Raw genomic sequence first — 18,373 nt, 5'->3', positions numbered from 1 at the left:
TAAATCTCACAAATAATAAGAGAAAAGCCAGACACAAAAGGTTGCATAGTATCTTATTTGATTTATATAAAATTTAAAAATAGGCAAAATTAGTGTATGTGTTAGAGATCAATATAGGATGTTGTGTTTTAAAAAGTGGACACAGTGTGGGGTTTCTGGAGTACTGGTTCTTTTTTTTTTTTCTAGATGTTGGTTACATGTGTGCACTCTTTCTGCAAAGTCATTGATCTATACACTCTGGATCTGTGTACTTTTATATATCTATGCTACACTTCAGAAAAGTTCAAAGAAATTATATTACTAAAGGCAGCCTTAAGACACCTGTTCAGTGCATAGCAAATCAATTTTTTTAACAGCCAAAAACCAGGCAAGGATCAGTAAAACTTAGCTACATAAGACTGGTAGTAATCATGTTAAACCCCGTTTTTGAGTCTGAAGGAGATATTGAGTTAAGGGATATACTCCATAATAGTTGCTTTTGGAGACCAGACATTGGCCTTAAGACACCTGTTCAGTGCATAGCAAATAAATTTTTTAACAGCCAAAAACCAGGCAAGGATCGGTAAAACTTAGCTACATAAGACTGGTAGTAATCATGTTAAACCCCATTTTTGAGTCTGAAGGAGATATTGGGTTAAGGGATATACTCCATAATAGTTGCTTTTGGAGACCAGACATTGATTAAAACAAGAGATATTACAGTCTATTTTTTGTTAATAAGTAAAGACAAGACATAAGGCTAAAACTATTGAAGACAGAGGATATGGGAGAAAGGAGTCACAACAGAGGAAACCTGAGTCCTTGAAAGATTAAAACATCTTTGGAAAGCAGTGATTTGGAGGACCTCTTGCAGATTGATAATCAAAAAGAGGCCGTTGGGGGAATTTAAGAGGGAAAATTTCAGCTAAAGGAATTAACTTCTTGACACACTTGTGACTTAAATGTTTTGCTCACATTCCAGGTCCAATCAAACACTAAAATCTGTTTTTTTTAAATATATATTTTTAAAACCTTTGTAATTTGCTGCTTCTTTATGACCATAGTGTCTTTACCTTGATCCAGGGTAACTGCACTTGAATTACTGAACACTTTTTTCTTTGGCCTTATGCCCTTTCAAAATCTTTTCCGTGGTAAATCAAAATGTTTCTGAAACATGACCATGTTAAAGTTTACCTGAGCCCTGTGCTCCTAGAAAATAGAAACAATTAAGGAGCCCTCCCACGCTTTTGTATTCCAGAATATAGCTTACTGCAAAGAATTACCCTTCCCCATGTAACTTTGATACAACTCACAGCTGCTCCCTTTGTTTACCTATGACAATAGTACACACAGATATTTAGAGTCTTCAAATTCCCATTCTTTTCCTCATACGTGATTAGTTGAAATTTTTGTATTTACTAATCTGAACAAAATGCTTCCTAACATCTCGAGTTAAGCTTCTCTCCTTCCCGCAGGTCCATAAGTTTTGACCCTTCATTAGCATAAGCCAGCACAGAAACTGTCCGTAATAGTCCCTCCCAGTAGTAGACTGACCTCAGGGTAAAACATTCTCTCATCTGCTATCCAATCATGCCCTTTCCATCCATTCATCTGATTTTCCGACGCCTGTTTTTTTCTAGCCTTGTTTAGTACCCCCTATAAAAGAAAAGTGTTTTTTGCCGGGCGCGGTGACTCATGCCTGTAATCCCAGCACTTTGGGAGGCCGAGGAGGGCAGATCATGAGGTCAGGAGATCAAGACCATCCTGGTTAACATGGTGAAACCCTGACTGTACTAAAAATAGCAAAAAAAAAAAAAAAAAAAAAAAAAAAAAGGCAACCACACACACACAAAATTAGCCAGGCATGGTGGCAGGCACCTGCAGTCCCAGCTACTTGGGAGGCTTAGGCAGGAGAACGGCGTGAAGTGGTGCACTCCAGCCTGGGTGACAGAGTGACACTACATCTCAAAAAAAAAAAAAAAAAAAAAAAGAAAGAAAAAAAAAAAGAAAAGTGTTTTTTTCTGCCTGAACTTTGAAACATTTGCAAATGTCATTGTTGGAGCATCTTTCTTATTGCAATAATCTCTCTGCTCTTATTGAAATAGTCTGCCTTCTCTTATTATAATAATCTTTGAATAAAGTATCTGATTACCTAAATCTGGATTAGACACATCAAAACCTGATCATACCATCTCCCTACTTAAAACTTGATTGTCTTTTTACTGTTTTTAAGATAAAGTCCAAATTCCTTTATTTCCCAGGCCCTTCATGGACTAGTTTATCCCACGCCTATTTACCTTTAATCCTGTCTCTTTCCACTGCTAAACCACCTCCCTTGCTATTTCCCTTTATCAAGCCCTTCTGTTGGTCTTCTCAGTTACTTAATTTATGTTTTCTTTAGAATGTAGACTTTTCAACTCTGTCTCCTTGCCTTGCCTCGGCCTTTCTGGTTTTACTTACCTCTCAGGCCTCAGGTTTGATGCTCCCTCATCCAGGAGAACTTCTGTGACCCAACATTTAAGGGCTTGATGTTCTTTTAAATTCTTTTAAAACCTTTTTGTATTTTTCCTCTCATTGTAACTGCTTCTTTAATAATCTTCTCTATTATGAGACTCTCTACTTTAAGAAGACAGAGACTATGTGCTTTTTATTGTTGCATCAATAGTATCTATCACATAGAAGACACTCAATATCAATTGTATCTGTACAACTGTATTAATGGAATGAAAGAATGAGTTGATTGCTTAGATACAGGAGAAGCGGAGATCAAAATATTGAATCTGCCATCAGCAAAGAACAGTTTATTAGTATTAGTTTGGTTACAAGTATCAAAAACTGAACTGAACTACTTTAGGCAGAAAAAAGTGATGGCTACTGATGTCATAAGAAAATTAAGGTAAGGTACATGTGAATTAGTTAAGGCTCTCTCAAATTCAGGAAACTCAACTTTAGCTAAAACTTTCTGGGCTAGATTTAGCTTTAGGTGAAACTTAAATGAAGAGTCCAAGTGCTGGTCTCTTATTATCTCCAGTTTTTCACTGTTCTCTTCTGCGTGAAAGTCTCAATCTCAAGCCCCATTGGGTGGTAAGATGAGGGGAATGGAGCTTCCCCTCCTCCCAACTTCTCCAAGATCAACTTGCAGAGCAGACTTTGTTGTTACTGTTTTCTAGTGGTTTATATAAAAGTTCTGAAACCCACTATGAGGTAACTGAACTAAGTCACGTGTGCTCTCCAAACCAGTCACTGTGATGTGCAGAATGTAATTCTCTTTTTGGCCTAAACTTATATTACATACTCATCCCTGCATATGGAGGTGAAGCCATGATCAAACCGCAAAATCAAGAGTGGGAGAAAGCTAAATCTCCATCCTAACATTGATGCTTCTGCTAGATTAGCACCAAAAGCAGCAGAGGAAAAGGACAAATGATCCCTACAGGAGATGATAGAGATGAATTAGGGACAAATAAGCCAAAAGCTCGAATGCCCTCAGGACATGCTCTCCCCGTCTATGCCACACTCTGCACTGTTACTTTCACCACAGAGCTGAGCTATGGCCCATAGTTCACTTTCCTTCTTTCTACTTCAACAAATGTGACTACACATTAATATTTTAGCACTTGAAAATGTATTAAACATTCATTTTCTTTTCAACAATAAATAGCAAATATTTTATTGCATTTCTAAATGGACAATGTAAAAAATATGTTGCTATAGTAGTTATAGGATAGCACAAATACCAAATCCAATTAGTATGCCGTTAAACACTTGGCACACATGGCAACAATACTAATCAAACTTATTATCCTAGAGAAAATATACAAACTAAAAGGTAATTAAAATGTCCCAATACATGGTAGGGAAAATCTACCACATTAAATTCTCCATAATGCCAAATATATGACCCTGAAAAAGTCAGAAAGAGTAATACAATTCTTCAAATAATACATGGTGCTTTGGGTACAATTTTTCAAAGTTGCTGTGTTTTCGGTTCAAACCATATTTAATCCTGAGTTTATGGAACTCTTTTGCCTATCTTTCTTTATCTGTCCAAGTGCATGAAAGAATTCTCTGTAAATAGATTTTAACTGCAATTAACAGCAAATTAATCCTTCCCTCTAGATAATCCACATTGCCTCATCAAACCAGAAAACAATTCAAACCTGGCCTGCTTCTAACTGAAAGCCACATTTTAAGAACTTATTGGAAGAACTGGAAAGCCTCCAATAGGTGAGTGTGACTAAGGTAATTTGAATATGGGTGAATACAGGAACAAATTCCCAGGCTCTGTTACTCTCTTTGTTGAAACCCATTCTTTTGGAAAATCATTTTCTTTAGCCATTGGACAACAAAATGCATTGTCAAGAAATTTTATAGCAATAATTATAAAAGACGTCCATTTGAACCCATTGAGGTCTCACTGATTTTATAACACCCAGCAGACCTCCCTGCAGGAGAACACTATATTTATGTGAGCAATATATGCGAGAATTGAGATCGTAAAATTAAATGACCACATAGAACTGTCATTTATATGATGAGCGCCTACATATGTGAAGGCTGGTTTATTTTGCAGTGTCGGGTTGCGTTAAATGGTCCACTCTCAGTGAATGTTTTTAATCACGCATTTCTTCACTCTTTTTGCAATATTACACTTGAAGGACTGGTAAGCAGTTTGCTATGAAATGCTAAATGGTTACTGGCACTGCTATTCTGACAGAAGAGCTCACTAAAATAGAAGTACAGTACATATTGTATGCAATTGTTTTATGAGAGACATTATGGTTACTAGAATAACATTTCACCATTACCAACTGCTGAGAGAAAAGTCATTAAGATATTTGGCAAGCCAGTGCAATTTTTCAACAGAACTATAGTATAAGACCTTAGAACAGCTTCCATAGAGAGAGGCTGCCTGTCTCACAAGAAAAAAAAAGAAATCAAGTCTCAAGTCTTCTATGTTGTTTTATTTATAGTTGTTTATTTTCAGAGTCCATTGAAAAAGTTACAAGATATGTCAGGTATGTCAGGAGAAAAACAGCAAATGCTGGTGTGCAATATACGTATATTTCACATACAAGTATTTTCTGTATATGTGTATGTTTAGTGTGTGTGTGTAAAAGATGAATAACTCTTGTGATAAATCTTACAACAACTTCAGTGTGTTAAAACTCACCTTTTCTCAGGGAATTACCTTTGTTCAGAAATTATTGTGTACACTTTTAACAGTTAATTTCTTGTTGTTGTTTCTTTTTTTTAATAAGAAGACATTCATGGATGGGGCGAGGGTGAGAATATGGATTAGTCTGAAGGCACTTCATCCAAATAAAGGAAAATAAAATAAACAGCTTGCTGTGAACATTTAGCATTTCCTACCATGTATTGGTGGTAAAAAAAAAAAAAAAAAAAAAAAAAAAAAAAAAAAAAAGTCATGATAACAGCTTTATAAATGTTTTGAAAATATGCATGCCCAAAAATAAATACACACGTTTGTGTGCCTGTATTTGTGTACATATTATGTATATGTATAATCTGCAACGTAGATAACTTTTTGATTGCTAAACCGTCAAAGCTTGCCACTTGCTCCTGCCAGTGCTACTTTCTTATGCTACTTCTTTATACGTCATTTCATCAAGAAAAAATAGCAGCATTTACCAAAAGCAAATATACTTTGAACTGTCTCTAAAACAACAAACATATAACCAAATTGGAATTATTTAGTTAGATACATGAATATATATGAATAATCATGAAGGCAACACTAAGTTACCTTTCTCATCACTGCTGTGGCCCCTTCAGTAAATGGCATACAATCTTAAACGGAACTCCTAGTTAGTAACCATTAGTTGGATGAATATTCAGAAAAAAGATGCTGGAGATGTAATAAATAATAGTGTTTAATAGATATTTTAAATTACCCAGAAAACGGAACTCTATTTCTGTATATTCAAGACTTTCGACTCCGTGTAGAAAGGCCCTGAGTTTCTCACAGAAGTTATAAAAGAAAAAAGCTATGTAGTCAGCTCAGTTAAAAAAAATCAACCCAGTTGAATTAAGCAAATTTCTTATTACTTGGTGTTTTGTGCATATAGAAAAATCCAAAGTGGGAGCTAAATGATGAAAACTCATGAAAACAAGGGAACAACAGACACTGGAGCCTCCTTGAGGGTGGAGAGTAGGAGGAGGGAAAGGAGCAGAAAAAAATAACTATGGGGTACCAGGCTTAGTACCTGGGTGATGAAATAATCTGTGCAGCAACTCCCCTGTATAACAAACCTACACATGTATCCCTGAACCTAACATAAAAGTTTTAAAAAAGAAACACTCAAATTATATATAACTTGTAGAATCATGATGTTTAAATTGCTCAGCATAGCTAGGTCTTATTTCTATTGACGTCTCTATGACTCATTTTTCAAAAGCCAGTTTTTATCTCTCCAGTTACTGATAATAAAATTCATCAGTATCATTAAAATAAATGTAGATATCACCTTTTTTTTTAACACAATTTTGGACAGCACCAAGGTGACAAGAAAGATATTGTTCTTGATGGAAGTGATTTTTCCTAACAAGGAAATGAAGTAAACCTTTAACTGCTGACCTTTCAATAATCTCCTTTTCATCCATGCACTTGGTTTCAAATAAATTGTTATAGTTTCTTATACAGATGGTATAATTATGACCTATTTTATTTAAAATTAGCAAGTTTCTTTTTTTACCTACTCTGCTGTATCCCGTCATAGCTACATTTCTTCCCAGTGGAAACAAAAATGGCCTGATATAGTCACTGACTTTCTATACCTAGAACTTTGGATGTGGTGAAAAGAAGGGGGAAGAGATTGGAAGAGTTGAAGCACGGTGTCCTTTGGTTCTACTTCTCCCTTTGTACTCATATCGAACCCAGATCCAATCACAAATCAGTCTTTAAAAATTCTAAAACCTGTTCACACTGTAAAGCCCATTCCATTATGCCATGTGGAAGCAGAAAGGAGTTGACTCCATTCTACAGTGAAAGCTCTAGCACCATTTTGCTTTTCTTTTTTGCTTTTTTTGTTCTTTTTTAAATCTCTCTTTCTTTCTTTCTCTTTCTTTCTTTCTTCCTTTCTTTCTTTCTTTCTTTCTTTCTTTCTTTCTTTCTTTCTTTCTCTTTCTTTCTTTCTCTTTCTTTCTTTCTTTCTTTCTTCTTTCTTTCTTTCTCTTTCTTTCTTTCTTTCTTTCTTTCTTTCTTTCTTTCTTTCTTTCTTTCTTTCTTTCTTTCTTTCTTTTCTTTTTCTCCTTTCTTTCTTTGTCTCTCTCTTTCTTTCTGTTTGCTTTCTTTCTGTCTTTCACTAGCATCTCCTAGCATTATAAGTGGTATGTGGCAGGTTGTATTTGAGTGAATGAATGAATGAATGAATATAGAGATGAATAAATTAAACAATAATGGAGTAAACAAATGAGTGAATAAATAGTTCGAATACTGTCCCATAATACATTTCCTATATTAAGCACATAAACTTAATTACCTTGCAATGGAAAATATTTATAAGAATATTATATCTATTTCTATATATAGGTATTGAAGGCGTTATTAAATATTTGATAAGATAAAAATAGCATAGCACAGAAAACTTTTAAAAATTCAGTGCCAAAGGCATTGCTTTTGCCAAACTATTAAGGATTTTTGTTTTTTTCTAGTGGAGTGGCTGACACCTTAAAAATGCTGACCAGCCCTTGTAAAACAATTTTAACAAAATAGATACTTCAGTTTAAAGAGAACTGTGAAAATCTGCCTGATAAACAAAAGTCTTATTCTTTTTAAGTTTTTCAAGGCTGTGACCCTAGGGAAAGCTTAATTAAACTCAATGAAGAAAAAAAATTAAATCATAAAAGTTGAATAAGTCAAAATATAAAATATTCAATTATTATTTCCTGTGGGGTTTATTTTGTAAATATTTTATCCACAGTCTATATTCAGCTTCTTCTCCTTCCCATCTTTTAAGGAGTATCTGGGGAATAAACCCACATTTCCCCTCTCAGTTGTTTGACTTCCTTTTAGTCTTCTTATAATTTATTAAATGATGTTTTTAAAAACGTAAGTACTTCAAGTTTTCCTTCTTGCTGCTTTGTGTGTTGTTTCTTTCACCCACAAAATTGCTGCAATTAGTGATATAAAAAAGGATCCATTAGGGCATCAGCCCATCCTTTAGGGTTTTAACTATAATTGTTTCTTTCATGGAAGTCCTCCAGTCCTGCCTCAAATACACTGTATTGAATGTCGCAATATGACATAACTCTCTTAAGATGGAGGGGATTTTATTTCATTCCATGTTCAGAAACCCCCAGAAGTGGTTCTCATCCGTGTTACAATTTTCAAAATAATAATGTAGGCATCAAAGTTTATCTCATTACTTTTCTACTATATACCTGTTCATGAAATATGAGCCCAGGGTGAATACTGAATAAAGTTTAAAATGCTTTAAATAAGAATAAGCCTATAAGAATTGAGTTTATGTTGAAACAAATGGCCTAAAGTTCAGATACGTAATAAAGCTATATCACTATTTTTTAAATCAACATTATTGATAACCATTCACCATATTATCATGATTTTTCAGACCACATGGTTTTTCTAGTAAATCCAAGTTATCAGAAAGTGGTAGTCTCTGATACATCCTTTTATTTTAAACATAAGCATATTTCTTTTAATATAGAGGCTAACTTAAAATTATGGGAATTTTTTAATTGACTAAGCCATACTTTACAGGTTGACAATAACATATTATCTAAGTTACAACTTGCTTTCAAATTTATATTTTGGATAACTTATGATTATCACATATTTAATTCATTTAAGTAGGAGGAAAAATAATTATAGTTACACACTTTATTCTACCGTATATCTTGATGTAAATTGATCACATTCATACCTGAAACTCATATTTTGAATAGTCTTTCTAGATGTGGGAAAATTCTCACAGTGAGTGCCTTCTCCCCAGTATGGAAAGCAGAGCCGAAATTCTCTGATTCTCCAGCAATTACTGCCCAGAAATATGACCCCAGCTACACCAATCAGAATAATCCAGAGAAGACTATTTTTGACGTTATCAACATGATGCCAGACACAATACAGACTTTCTATTTTATTGGTGTAGTTGGAACAAAAGTGTCCTGCAAAGTAGCATTCCTAGAAAGCAAGTGACATCCATGCTGTGGTAGTCATAGTTTCAGAAAAATCACATACCTGGTCTTTGCTTCTCTGTGGTGGCTATGGCACCAGGGAGGTTCCTTCATCAGGCCATGACAGCCTGGCTATGAGCATTGCTCCTGGCAATTAGTTTTAAATCTTCATCTTTCTAGCCATTCTGAAGATGCTCTAAGCAACCTAACATTTTTTAATAAACTATTGTTTTTTGTTTAAATCTGCCAGTGTAGATTCTGGTGCTCACGACTAAAAGGTCTAACTGATATACAAGGTTCTCATTATGTTTATAAGACCATCAAGGTTGGGACATGTTTTAATGCTCTGTGATTATAAGATTGGAAGAAAAATGAAGTAATATTCAATAAGTTAATCCAATTTTCTGAAAGTTTTTGAAACTTAAGTTATGATCTATTTTTATAAGCTATAGAATGGTCTGGTAAATCAGTAAAAGCCGTAGAAAATACTTAAGAAATAATTCAAAATTAATAACATAATTCGAGATAGACACATGATTTAAAAAACTGTATTAAACTTCAAATTGCATTTACTCAGGAGTGCATTGGAAAATTTGTTTATCCTCACCATCTAAACTGCAATTACTAGAATCCCTTGCCCAGCAATAATGAGTAAATGTAAAGTGGGAAAAAAAGAAGAAATAATTTTAAAATATCAACAAGTTGGACATCTTGAAAAGGCAAATAACACATAACAATGACCTCAGGGGGTATGCTATAGATTTTTTTTTTTTTTTTTTTTTTTTTAGAAAAAAAAAAAAAAAAATCAGGCCAGGCGCGGTGGCTCAAGCCTGTAATCCCAGCACTTTGGGAGGCCGAGACGGGCGAATCATGAGGTCAGGAGATGGAGACCATCCTGGCTAACACGGTGAAACACCGTCTCTTCTAAAAAATACAGAAAAAAAAAAAAAAAAAAAAAAAAACCTAGCCGGGCGAGGTGGCGGGCGCCTGTAGTCCTAGCTACTTGGGACGCTGAGGCAAGAGAATGGTGTGAACCCGGGAGGCGGAGCTTGCTGTGAGCTGAGATCCGGCCACTGCACTCCAGCCTGGGCGACAGAGCGAGACTCTGTCTCAAAAAAAAAAAAAAAAAAAAAAATCAATATTTAGTACTCATTTAAAGGAGTAAAAGTGACAAGCAAGAGTGACAACGAAAAGTGTTCTGAAGAGTGACTCTGAATTATAAAATAGTATTTCATATGACAGGGTAGTAAAAGTAGAATACTAATTTGGTGCAACCAATTCATCCGTTTTTAATTTACACTCTGCACTGTGCCATTCATTCACTAATGCTTGAAATATATAGACGCCTGAGATAGGTCTTGTTCATCAGGGCAACTCTTGACACTAAAACAGTAATGTAATTATCCCTAAAGCAATAGACTATTACCAAATTGATTTATGTGCCATCTCTAGGATGCTTTTAAACTATCACATGAGTATCATACAAAATTCAACTGAGAATTCAAAATTTAGCTGAGAAAGGACATCTCAGTTACAAACATCATTGCAAGTTAACATTTGAAAGATAGGAAAATATTTAACAGAGAGAACCACAGTTAATTGAATATTTACCCTACCCCAAATATAATGTTACTAAATTGCTGCAAGGGATATCACAAGAAAATAAATAAATAAATAAATAAATAAATAAATAAATAATAAATAAGCTGTGCTCTGAATTTGGGCACTCACATGAGCTAATATACAACTCAAATTAAATAAACTAAGATGGGACTATTTTTCTAAAATCTGTTAGTTGATTTTGCCATTATTAAATTAAAGACTTTGTTCCTCAAATACTCCAAGATGGAAAATTCACAGATGTAGTTTGAATACAAGGCTCTTAAAAATGACAATCTGGAAAAAAAAAAAACGTATTTATCTGTTCAATAAACTAGTAAGGATATCCTATATAATATGAGATATTACTCTCTATATGGTCCATTATATTTAATGCTAATATACATTTGTGGGGAGTGATATGGTTTGGCTCTGTCTTCACCCAAATCTCATCTTGAATCATAGTTTCCTTAATCCCCAAGTGTCGAGGAAGAGACCAGGTGGAGATAATTGAATCATGGGGTGGTTTCTCCCATCCTTTTCTGGTGATAGTGAGTGAATTCTCACAAGATCTGATACTTTTTAAAGGGGCTTCCTTCTTCTCGGGGCACTAATTCTTCTCTTTCCTGCTGCCATGTGAAGAAAGACGTGTTTGTTTTCCCTTCCACCATGATTGTAAGTCTTCTGGGGCCTCCCCACCCATGCTGAACTGTGTGATCCAATTAAACGTCTTTCTTTTATAAATTACCCAGTCTCAGGTATGTCTTTATAAGCCTGAGAATGGACTAATACAGGGAGACACTATGTTGAGATATTAACTGGTATGCTTTCCCCATTCTATACTCACAGACTCTTTTTTTTTTTTACTCTAAAAGAATCTCTTACCCTCCGCCATCATCCATAGCAGTTATACTTGAAGGATACAGCATGGTTAAGCTGTATTACTGAAAGAAGTGTGGACAAATGGTTAAAAATGCACTCTTGAGCCAGACACTTTGAGTTCAAATGCCAGCTTTGTATATTGATGATCAAATAATTTGAGCAAGTTATTTAATTTTTCCATGCCTCAGTTTCCTCAAACATAAAATAAGATTGTTGTAAGGCTTATGTGAGTTTATATGCATGCATTGCTTAGAATAGCACCTGCTACACAGTAAGCATTAAATGTCCTTCATTGTTGTTAGTTGTTACTATGCTCAAAATTCATTGATGCAACTATCTAAACAGATTGAACTACTTATAGTTTTAACCCTTCCCAATGACTAGATCAAAAGATGCCAGGCACAGAAGAACAAGTGTAGAGTTAGTAATCATGCAAGGAGCATGGGAATATGAAAGTGCCAGAGCAAGCACCTCCCACCGTGAGTCCCTGAGAGAAAGGTAGAAGCCAGGGCAGTCTGAAATCCAAAGTCAGCTCATTTCTGGCAATCACCCAATTTGGCCAAATGCTTACCTGTTCTTTGAGATTCCATCTAGGTCCCTGGTCTACACCCCAACCCCAATATTGACAAACACACGCAGCAAACTAGGACTTTTGTATAATCCTCCTGAGAGAATGATAAAAACTTGGAGTGAGAAGGTAGTGCCACGCAAGGAAAGCTTTGCGTGCACCAGGATAATTCTGAAGGAACATATTTATTGCCAAATATTTATTGAATTTCTATTAGATTTCTGTTAGATATTTTCACAAACATTATATTTTTCTACTACATATAGTTTCTACTAAGTTTCTACTAGATTTTCTCACATGCATTATTTTACTAACATCCTCTGAAACTCAGGAGTACCATAATACTTCAATTCTTCTTTTCTTAATGTAATGGCAAAGTCTACCAAAGATATATACTTTTAAAATGAGTATAAAATGCTAGGCTTTCTGTAATAAAATAGGGCATTCAAGCATATAAAAGGAGCCCTGCAATTAGAATCAGAAGACTTACATTTGAATGGGCCCTGCTACCTACTAGCTGGATGATCTTGTCAAGTCACATAGCCATTTGAGACCTCAATCTCCTCATCTATAAAATGAGAAACACTGCATTTGTGACCTTACAGAATTATTTTAAGAACCCAATGACATAACAAATATGAAAGCATTTTAAAAACTGTGCAGTGCCCTGTAATTATCAGGCATAAATCTGCAACAATATGTCAGCTGCTTCCTTCTAAATGTCCCACACCAACCTCAATATAAACTCATTCTCCCCTGAGAAATGCACACTTCTATGCAGGAAGATAGTTTTAACTTTGGCAGTAATAACAGGTAATTGTTTTTCTTGGAATTCATGATTACTTTCTATAGAAAAACTTGTTTATAATGTTTAATGATTAAAATGACTCATTCCAAAGTTTCTAAATGAAATAATTGGTAAAGGTAATGAAAAATAGTTGATGTGACTTACTTTGCTGTGTTTTTTTAGTTCAAGACAGAAAAAGATAATGTTAAAAATAAGAGGGTAGTCTTCCAGGATCCTAAAGAGGCCAAACACATACCTAACCCTTGTTTTGTGTGGAAACTCACTGTTATATTGCCCGGAGTCCCCAGTAAGGGGACAATAAGTACCCAAATTAAAATCATAGAAATGGATGCCAATATATATTTGTTGTGTTGAAAAGCTGAAAGACAGGAAAATAATAGCTGTGTTCCTGTCCTATGTCCTGATAATGAGAGCAGTAGTGATCCTGAGTATTCAAAAAGGTAAAATCAATTCAAAAGAGCAATCCTAAAGGAGTTTTGCATGTTTAACTTAATTTCATTATGTGATTGATATTTATTAGAGTCAAATCTTGGTTAGTCAAGAATTGATTATCTAGTTTGTAAATTATCTAGGGATTTTTTAGGATCTCTCCTACTCCCTCCATCTCCTAAGTTTTGGTCATTTCACTGTCAGTTAGCCTCCCTGCTGAATGGTGAATAGATAAAGTAAAAAAGAAACACCAAACGTGCTATATCATGACTTAGCAATCCTGCCAAAGGTTCATGAGAGATAATTTGGAAGAATTCAGCATGGTTATTTGTAGATTTCTATATTTAATTATATTTGTGTTCTTCCTTAATTTATCTCATTTAATTAATAACATTTTATATCCCTTGCTGACAAATGGTAACTCTAAAACATCAATTCAAATATATTTCAAATTCTATCAAGACATTTATCTAAAAGCAAATTAATGATACTTTAAAACATCTGATTTTTTATTTTGTAATAACAATACATTTTTAAATTATGGACCACATCGAAGGATTTAAAATGTATATAAGTGGTGTATAATTCTTCACATTCTATAATTCACTCTTTTACTTGATTTTTGAAAAGATTTATCCATGTTAACACACACATACTTTATTTATTTTGAAATCCAAGTATTAGTCTGTTAGATGAATGTACAGTATTTATCTGTTTTCTATTTGATGTACATTTTACCTGCTCCATTTTCTATAGTTTTAAATTATACTGCAACTCTCCTTACTAATTTATATGAGTGTTTTTTCATGGGGAACATCCAGGGGTAAAATTTCTGTGTCCTGAGATACATCAGCTTTACTATATACCAAACTAATCTCCAGAGAATCTGAACTATTTAACACTCCTGGCAGGAGTATCTGAGAGTTTCTGTTTCTCTAACACTTGTTATTGTCAGATCATTTTTCAGTTTTGCCAATGACAGGTATAAAAGTTCTTTTTTGGTTTTAATTTGCTTCCCTTGATTACTAATATAGTTGATCATATTTTTGCTCATTTATTGGCCATTTTTATTTTTTTCTCCTGTGAATTACCTATTTATAGCCTTTGGACATTTTCATTGGCAGTTGATACTTCTGTTTGTCACTCACATGGGCTGCAAATGTCTTCTCTCTGTATGTGACTAGGTTTTCACTTTGTCTCTAGTTTCTTTTGTGCAAAAAGTTTAACTTATTGTGTTGCAAGTATATCACAATTTTATTTTTTATTTTTATTATTTTATTTTATTTTACTTTATTTTTGAGATGGAGTCTTGCTCTGTTGCCCAGGCTGGAGTGCAGTGGGGCGATCTGGGCTCACTGCAAGCTCCGCCACCTGGGTTCACGCCATTCTTCTGCCTCAGCCTCCCAAGTGGCTGGGACTACAGGCACCTGCCACCACGCCGGCTAATTTTTTGTATTTTTAGTAGAGATGGGGTTTCACTGTGTCAGCCAGGATGGTCTCCATCTCCTGACCTTGTGATCCACCCGCCTCGGCCTCCCAAAGTGCTGGGTTTTCTTTTATAATTTGTGTTTTTTTTGTGTCTGAAGTAAATAAATCCTTTCTTCCCTGAAGATCATAAAAATGTTACTCTTTATTTTACTCAAAAAGTTTTAAAGGACCTAATTTAACTTTTTCCATATGGATAAACAATTATCCCAACACCATTTATCTAACAGTTCATCTTTTTTTCCTCATTTATTTGTAATGCTATGTCTGTCATACATTATTGTCATATATGAATGAATCAGTTTCTAGGCTTGTTATATTCTGTCGGTCTATTTATTCATCCTGTACTAATATCTTTATTATTCATTTATTAAAATTTTTGTTACATGTGAGGTCAAGTTTATTATCCCAGACGTTCAAATCGTCATAGTGGTTTTTGGCCATGTGATTTTGCTTTTGTAGTTTTCGAGTTCCATGAAACCCCCGCAAAGATTTATTTATTTAAATTATATTAGATTTTGAGATTAATCTGTGGTGCATCATCAAAGTTTTCCCAAGAAACAATCATATGAACATAACTTTCCATTCATTCAGGTTTTTAAAAATCATCTCCAATAATTTTTCACCTACAGTCTAACATTCTGTATAACTTTTTCTGTTTTATAGAACATATTTTTATTGATTGATTTTTGTTCATTGTTGGTGTATTCATTATCAGGAATGATACTGATGTTTGTGTGCTGGTGAGTTTTAATAATCTGTCCACAGAATCCCCTAAATTTCAAACGTAGGTAATCATATAATTAACGAATAAGGAGAGTTTTATCTCTTCCTTTGTGATTATTATTATTTCCCAGATTTATTTCCTTTTCTTTCTTACCATAATCATTTTTGAACATTGTGTTGACCATTACCTGTTAGAAACCATGAGATTAGGCATCTTTTTCTTATTGCAGACTCTGTTAGTCCGTTCTCACACTGCTATAAAAAAACTGCCTGAGACTGGGTAATTTATAAAAGAAAGAGGTTTAACTGACTCACAGTTCTGCATGGCTGGGGAGATCTCAGGAAACTTACAATTGTGACAGAAGACGAAGGAGAGTTAAGGCGACAGAAAGAAGAAGTGCCATTTTTTTTGAGACGGAGTCTCGTTCTGTCGCCCAGGCTGGAGTGCAGTGGCAGGATCTCAGCTCACTGCAAACTCCGCCTCCCGGGTTTAGGCCATTCTCCTGCCTCAGCCTCCCGAGTAGCTGGGACTACAGGCGCCCGCCACCTCACCCGGTCAGTTTTTTTGTTTTTGTTTTTGTTTTAGTAGAGACGGGGTTTCACAGTGTTAGCCAGGATGGTCTCGATTCCTGACCTAGTGATCCGCCCGTCTCGGCCTCCCAAAGTGCTGGGATTACAGGCTTGAGCCACCGCGCCCGGCCGGAAGAGCCTCTTTTGAAAACAATCAGATCTTGTGAGAACTCACTCACTATCATGAGAACAGCATGGAAACTGCCCCCATGATTCAATTACCTCTACCTGGTCACTCCCTTGACATATGGAGAATATGGGAATTACAATTCAAGAGGAGATTTGGGTGGGGACACAAAGCCTAACCATATCACTGACTTAATGGAAATGCCCATCATTTTCTTTTAGGTTTTTGACAGGTACTTCAATAAAACTAGGAACATTATTTTTAATTGATAGTTTTCTTGCAAATTTTTTTTTTAGAAAAATATGAGTGAATTTTATAATTTGCTAAAGGAGTTTTCCACATTTATCTTCATATGGCATATTTTCTTTGACTTGTTAATATGATATTTTGGAGTAATAGATTTTCTGAAGTTAAACTATTTTGTGTTCCAATATTATAATTAGTTATGGTGTGTTGATTAACTGATAGATAAATTTGATTTGATAGTAGTTTAGTAAGATAGTATCTTCAGATTTTTTGTATGCATTTGTATCAATATGTCTATTTTTAAAATAGTTCTCCTAATTACTATAGTATATCTAAACATTAGTCTAGTAGTGTCTGTGTTTTTACTGTTCTCCAAAATGGTAGGTATAAAATAAGCATGTTTGGCTCCCTTGAAAGCTTGGTAAAACTTATCTTCTCAGTTTAGTTTCTTTTGGGGTGGTTTTGTTCACCTTCTAGTCATGAGGTTGTGACTATGCCTATTCTATATCTCAGCGGGAGCTATAAGCGACTCTAGGACTTCAAGTAGCAAACCTCACTTTGGTCCCCTTTCTTGAGGGTATATTTTAGATCCTGGAAACTTTTGCCTACTGGGAACCTGAAGTTAGGAAGTTAGGAAGGCCATATCATCATCTGCTCACAACTTTTCATTTCTTTTCTGTTACCGGCCAAAAAAAGGTTTTGCCTTTGCATTTGAGAAAGGCCATGTCCTTCTGACTTTCTTATTTTATATTTTACCCATCTTTGATAAGTGTTTGGAACAAAGGGTGTTGTCAAAGTATGAAATTTTGTTATAGTTTTAATTAAGCCCCTGTAAAACTTAGTTTTCTTTTTCAAATATTTATAGCTAGACATATTCATTTCCTAGAACTGCTACAATAAAGTACAAACTGAACAGTTTAAAACAACAAAAACAACTTATCTCACAATTATGAAGTCTCAAAGTCCAAAATCAGATTGTCTGAATCATCATGCTCCCTCTGAAGCCTTCAGAAAAGAATGCTGCTTTGCCCTTTTCTAGCTTCTGGTAATTTCTGGGTAATCTTTAGTGTTCCTTGGCATTCGTTGGCTTGCATCTGCAGCACTTCAATCTCTGCCTGTTGTCACATGATGTTCTCTCTGTGTCTCTCTCCTCTTATGAGGATGTCAGTCATATTGGATTATGGGTCCACCTACTGACTTCATTTTAAATTATTATTATTATTTAAGTTCTGGGGTATATGTGCAGAACGTGCAGTTTTGTTACATAGATATACACGTGCCATGGTGGTTTGCTGCACCCATCAACCCATCACCGACATTAGGTACTTCTCCTAATGCTATCCCTCCCCTAGCCGCCCACCCCCCAACAGGCCCCAGTGTTTGATGTTGCCCTCCCTGTGTCTATGTGTTCTCATTGTTCAGTTCCCACTTATGAGTGAGAACATGTGGTGTTTGATTTTCTGTTCTTATGTTAGTTTGCTGAGAATGATGGTTTCCAGCTTCATCCATGAACTCATCCTTTTTATGACTGCACAGTATTCCATGGTGTATATGTGCCACATTTTCTTTATCCAGTCTATCATTGATGGGCATTTGGGTTGGTTCCAAGTCTTTGCTATTGTGAATACTGCCACAATAAACATACATGTGCATGTTTCTTTATAGTAGAATGATTTATAATCCTCTGGGTATATACCAGTAATGGGATTTCTGGGTCAAATTGTATTTCTAGTTCTAGATCCTTAAGGAATCACCACAGTGTCTTCCACAATGGTTGAACTAATTTACACTCCCACCC

At 35.0% G+C, this 18,373-nt stretch overlaps 1 long non-coding RNA gene across 1 annotated transcript in view; it reads left to right on the top strand.

Annotated features, from left to right (window-relative positions):
- Window positions 1-18,373, top strand: part of LOC115897738 — an 80,740-nt gene that overhangs the window by 3,914 nt on the left and 58,453 nt on the right. The window contains exon 2 of the long non-coding RNA XR_004057516.1: window positions 4,099-4,206. This is a non-coding gene — a long non-coding RNA (uncharacterized LOC115897738). The remainder of the gene's footprint in view (window positions 1-4,098; window positions 4,207-18,373) is intronic.

The sequence above is a fragment of the Rhinopithecus roxellana genome, chromosome 1 (genome assembly GCF_007565055.1).
Source record: "Rhinopithecus roxellana isolate Shanxi Qingling chromosome 1, ASM756505v1, whole genome shotgun sequence".
In the NCBI taxonomy this organism is placed as follows: Eukaryota; Metazoa; Chordata; class Mammalia; order Primates; family Cercopithecidae; genus Rhinopithecus; species Rhinopithecus roxellana.
Note: the sequence above shows the minus strand (reverse complement) of the source record. Positions and strands in the feature narration are given on the sequence as shown.